This window comes from Hyalella azteca, unplaced genomic scaffold (genome assembly GCF_000764305.2).
Source record: "Hyalella azteca isolate HAZT.00-mixed unplaced genomic scaffold, Hazt_2.0.2 contig16642, whole genome shotgun sequence".
In the NCBI taxonomy this organism is placed as follows: domain Eukaryota; kingdom Metazoa; phylum Arthropoda; class Malacostraca; order Amphipoda; family Hyalellidae; genus Hyalella; species Hyalella azteca.
In genome coordinates this window covers 20,494-26,884 of record NW_025946456.1, presented here as the reverse complement: position 1 = coordinate 26,884, position 6,391 = coordinate 20,494, and positions in this window count along the sequence as shown.

Here is a 6,391-nt window from a genome sequence, read left to right as displayed (position 1 = left end):
AGATGTGTATAAGAGACACGAGCAGCACAGCCACCCCCTCCCCCGAGCAGCAACCCCCCCTCCCAGCGGTGTGAAGTTCCTCTTCATCTTCGCAGCATAAATTCCGTGTACGGCAATTTGCACGAAAAGATTGTTGGGCAAATCTGAAAAACTTGTTCATTTGTGCACAGCTGGATCGTTATAAATAATATTTAAATATATTTATCTATGTTTGGTTAGTTAGGTTCTCACAGTCTCAATTTCGTCCTCTATAAAAACCGCTGCCGCGACGATGCTGTTATTCTACTCTCGATTCCAATTTATTATATTTATATATACTATTTAATTTAATAGCAGTAATTTTAATCTACGGATTTATCGCCTACGCTGGTCACCGCTGGACAGTAGTTCTTGCACACCACTTTTTAACCTGGCAACTTCCAGCGGTAAGGCCCATAAATATAACTTTTTGCAAGATTCTATCAAGCGTGTAAGGTAAATTTGCAACAAATCCATAATTACTGAACACTACAAACGAGTGGAGAGCTTCGAGCGGCAATTGTATCCCAAACTAAACTATTCTCACCACCACCATCATAAATATTATTGTGCATTTCAGTTCAGGATCATAACTACGCGGGCAGAACATAAGGTTGCGAGTTTGTCTATGTATTAAAGTGCTAACTCATTTAGCAATTTCATGTACAATTAATCGAGTTATCTTTGAAGAGTTATGGCCTACTAGATGTCATCCCCGAATACACTGAAGATTTTTAACATGGTAATGAAGAGAAAAGAAAAGATGGAATAGCGGATGATTAATTATGAAAGGTATATCCTGTAAGATTTATTGGCAGCTTTCTGATTATATTTTTACAGCCTAGAACAGTCGTCATATTCTTACAGTCGTGATTGGTTGTAAAAATCGCTGCCTAGAAAATATAAGCTCCCTATAATATTTCTGAATTTAACGCAACTTTATTACAGAGTATAAAAAAGGTGTGATGCTTTTGTCTTGAATAATAATTCTCCGATTCTGCTGGCCTCTGATGTTTTCAGATGGTGAATCTGTAGAATTTAATTCCCAGAATGAATGTAACCCGGTCGCGAACTCTACATTATAATAACAGTGATGCTTCTCATAGTCAACTGTCGTATTGGGTGAGTCGAATTTTAAATGAAGGCAAAAGTACCACGAAAGAAATCCACTACATAAGGCTAGGTATGAGTATAAAAATGTGAACACGATTAAGAAAACACGGTTTGGCAAGGCTCGGCCGTACAGCTATGTTGCCGGCGCTTGGTCGAGATGACACAAACTATTGTACCGTTTTGGATTTATTTGCATGCTTATGGCTTGTAGTCAAAATGCAGCGAAGTCTGAGAGCGAAGTTTTCGCGACCATCGTGTAAAATCCTTGATCTGCCCAAAGCTCGGCCAGTCGCTACCCTCGAGCTTGTACTAACTACAGACTCGGCCTCCTCAGCACCGACCCTATAATGCAAAACCTCTAACTCCTGATCCCGTAATTAAGGATGTCGATCTGGTGCCCTGAATGGCTCGCATTAATCTCTCAACTGAGTGTCAATATACACAAACTATTTTGCCGTTATCGATTTATTTGCAGTTGAATTCTTTATTTTGGATTAAATTCATATCCGTATTCATTGAATATACCATTGATATCTTCGATTGTTGCTATAGAAGTCATTAGTACTCAACCGCCACAAAACATTCCATTTAACGAGGTGCAGTTTTGTTTAGTCTGTGACAATTGAAATGCCAGAGAATGTTTCGAAATAACGTTCGAAGTTTTTATCGTGCAAACAGTCGCACTGCATCGGATGGCTCGAAGACTTGAAGTCGACTATTGCTTATCACTGATGACGCGCCCGCTCTTTGGGCATCATTTCAATGAAGGCTCCTTAGAGGTTCGTCTCATCGTCACGTCACAGTCCTGCTACTGTCTTTGTATGTCAGGGTACGATGAATCACCTTGCATTCATTTGAAATCATTTAATGTAATAATGTTTTTTATTTCATTTCCTGTGAATTTTTAGAGAGCAATTGGATTTACCATTTTGATTTTAACTTTATTTTGGGCATAAGAATTATTTCCACTTATATTTGTGCTTCTGTAATTGTCACGTAAAACGAATTTCCTTTCGCCCATTATATTTATATGAAAGAAAACATCGTGTACACAGCAAAAAATTTAATAACAAAGAAATTGTTATTAAATAAGGCACTCGATAAAATTAACCTCGTGATGTCGGCGATGATAATATGGCGGAGTCTGGTTTGTTGCCGATTGGTGAAATATTCACTACTTATTCCCTTGAGGCCAAGAAACGTTCATAATTTGGCGAAAAATCATTATTAGCAAATCTTTTTCATTTGAGTGGAATATCCTGGTTCTTTCTGTGCTTTTCCATGACCATAAGATTGAACTTTACGCGGCTTCTTGGAATATAATAGGCCTTGTGACAAAACTATATGTTGCCGGTGCCCAGCGATTGCTGGGGCAAGACGACAACGTGTCAGTATCAAAGGTTCCGTTTCAGACTGGACGCAACATTGCGCAGTGGCGTGCAACAAGGAAGCGTTCTTGGGCCTGTGATATATGTTCGTTGCTTTTATAAACGATCTGCCGGAAGTAGTGTCAAGCGTGTGCTCCATGCATGTATGCCGATGACCCAAAAGTTTATAATACAGTTACGAATGCGTCAAATAGAGTGTAATTGCAAGATGATATATCCAACAAACTGAGTTCCTAGATGCAGAAGCGATGAAGCAGTTGTTTGTTGCTGTCGTGCTCCCGAATCTAGCGTTTGGAAACGTTGTGTGGTCACCGAGATTGGAAAAGGACAAAAATTTAATAGAGAATGTTTAGAGACGGGCAACATGGATAATTCCAGGCTTTAAGGGCAAGTCCTATGAGCAAAGATTAAAGATTATGAAGCTTCCAAGCCTCAGTTATCGACGACTGCGTGGGATCTCATTGAAGTATACTTGTAATCTCATGGTTTATACAAGGTCCCCAAAGGATTACTGGAATTTCAAACAAGAACCAACACCAGGGGCCACGGCTATAAACTAAAAAACTGCGATGCAACTTGTCCACGCGACAACATTTCTTTTCGTTTCGAATCATCGACATGTGGAACAGCCTCCCTGATAGCATCGTTGACGCTCCAAGTATGAACGCGTTCAAGAACAGACTAGATAAAGCTATGGACATAGGTGGGCAGTAGCGCGCTACATGTAGCGGCCGCCACATTTTCAGTAGTGGTAGCGGTAGCGGCGCCACATTTAAGCAATTGTAGCGGTAGCGGTAGCGCCCGCTTATACATATTTAAGTAGCGATACGAGTTTTTGCCGCTGCAGCGCTACCGCTGCATTTATATGTAAAGCCTTTAGATTTTACTTAATAGTATTAAATATTATTTAAAAGCCAGCATGATACATACATAATATAAATTACAGAATAAACTGTACGACAGATTTCGGTTTAATGTTGTCAACCTCAGCCTGTTACCAGAGCTGGGCAGCATTTATACTTTGAAATATAGCGGCGCTACTACTACCGCTACATGCTCTAAATGTAGCGGGCGCTACCGCTACCGCTACACCCACTAGATTGTAGCGAGCGCTACTGCTACCGCTACAGTAAAATTTAGCGCCGCTACATTAGCCACACATGTAGGGAAGGTGAAACATAAAAATAACTGTATAAAAATAACTGTAAGCGAACTGAAACATGAAAAAATACATGTAAGTGGTAACTGGTAATAACTTAACAAGTAACAACTAACATGTTGACACTAGTAACAGGCTGGGGTTGACAACATTACACCGAAATCTTTCGTACAGTCTTATTCTGTAATTAATATTATGTATGTATCATGCTGGTTTTTAAATAATATTTGATACTATTAAGTAAAATCTACAGGCTTTATCTATAAATGTAGCGGTAGCGCTGTAGCGGCAAAACCTCGCATCGCTACTTAATATGTAGCGGGCGCTACCGCTACCGCTACATTGCCTTAAATGTAGCGCCGCTACCGCAACCGCTACATGTAGCGCGCTACTGTCCACCTCTGCCTGTTACTAGTGTCAACATGTTAGTTTTTACCAAAGGTGGGTAGTAGCGCGCTACATGTAGCGGCCGCTACATTTTCAGTAGCGGTAGCGGCGCTACATTTAAGCAATTGTAGCGGTAGCGGTAGCGCCCGCTACATTTCATAGTAGCGCTTCCCAGCTCTGGCTATGGAAAAATAAATGTTCAGACTTGAAATGCCTAGCACCATATCGAACCTGGTGAAAGTCATAGTAGCTATTCCAAACTATCGTCAGTCTTGAAAAGATCTGGTCAAATGACACGATTTTAGATTTTCTGTGAACAAGTCACGAAAAGTTCAAGAATCGGCGACAATTGCCACATCAGGCCTACTCTCNGCATGGAATATGCTATAATATATCTGTCTCTTATACACATCTAGATGTGTATAAGAGACAGCGACTACACCATGCAGGAAGAAGTTAAAAAAGGGACGGATGAAAAAAACCTAACCGACGTGTGCGTACACGTCCGTTAGGTTTTTTTCATCCGTCCCTTTTTTAACTTCTTTCTTCATGGTGTAGTCGAGGTTGCATATGTCCATTATATGCAACCTCGACGTTTATTAGTTCGATATGTCCATCATATGCAACCTCGACGTCTAGTTCGAGCTCCAGTTCTTCTGATAATGGCTGTAATGATACTTCTTCTAAAATGGCTTCTGATGATGGCTGCCTTCCAACGTGCTTTGCAGTAGAAGACTCTTCTGAGGAGAGCAGTAGCAACGAAAGTATGGACGAAAGTTGGACATCTGCAACTAACTCAAAAGAATAGAACATGACGATGCACAATACGCAGCAGAGCTCGTGGATTTTAGCAAAAATAAGCTAAATCGAGCTGAAAAGATACTAAACTACTTTCAGAAGCATTCCGAAGAATACATGAGGTTGTCAGAAGAAGAGCGACAAATATCGAGGACAGCAACTAACACATAAATGAAACTTGACATTGAGTGCGACCATGCGAAAAAACGATTTGTTGAAATGAACCAACAATTGATGGACATATGCAACCTCGACTCACCATGAAAAAAGAGGTTAAGAAAAGGGACGGATGAAGAAAACCTAACCGACGTGTTCGTACACGCCGGTTAGGTTTTTTCATCCGTCCCTTTTCTCACCTCATTCTTCACGGTGTAGTCGAGGTTGCACATCTCCATCAATTCTTGTTTCATTTCAATTATTAATTAGACGTTGTCTCATATGCATGATTACTGAACACTTTGGCAGATGAAGAGCGTGCGCGGACAATTGTATCCCAGACTGAACTATTCTCACCCCCTACCCCCCGTAACTAACACTATAGCGCAGCTCGTTCAGTATCATGACTACGAGTACATAATAAAAGGTTGTGAGTTTGTAGACGTTTTTAACGCCAACTCACCCTGTAATGTGAAACAAAATTACTCATTACTAAGCTTATAATGCCTGCTGGATGTCTCCTTCTAGCCCACCAGATGTAGTAAAATTTTTAGTGCGATTATGTATGTATCCAATAAGATTTCGACAGTTTGAATGAAGTCATGAACGACTTGTCGAAATCTGTAAGATATGTAAGAAGTCATGAAAGACTTCTTACATTCTATTAATCAGTAACATGAATTTCACCCGTATTTTCAAGTGATTAATAAAACTTATGACGACGGGCGATGAGGGTTTGAATTTTTATGAGCAGAGAAAACTTTGGTGTAAAATAATCGAGTGCCTCTCAGGTTGAATTTCCTGGGCCGAATTTCCTAAAATGCACATGATATTTAAATATATTTCTGTCGTGGCTTTAGAGCATGGAATATGCTATAATATAATAATCAATATGTAGTTGATGATTATTCTTCTTGCCTATAATTAAACGATCAAAACGCTCGAGACGTAAAACGACATCAGGCCAGTGCTGAAATAATAATCATTAGGGAAAAAATATCCTATTTCAGTTTGTGCTTCTTCATGACCGAAAGATAAGAATATCAGCAGCTTCTTGGACACGGCGCATCGTGACATAACTTCTTTAAGGCATTCTACCTGAAGGCCCAGCGATGCCCACCTTACCATATCGGAATGCTTTGATGCCAGATAATAATTCAATTATTCATTGATCATGCACCACAGAATCGGCGTCTTTTTCTGTGCCAATAACAGGTACCAGAAGAGTCATGCAGCGGATCTACTTCTTGAGAAATAACCAGCGTTTATAAGAGATTCAACCAAATATAATATTGGAATTTGGTATACGAAAAGAGATTCGATAACGCGACGAGTAACTTTATCCTAAACTATTAATACATCTCACAGAGAA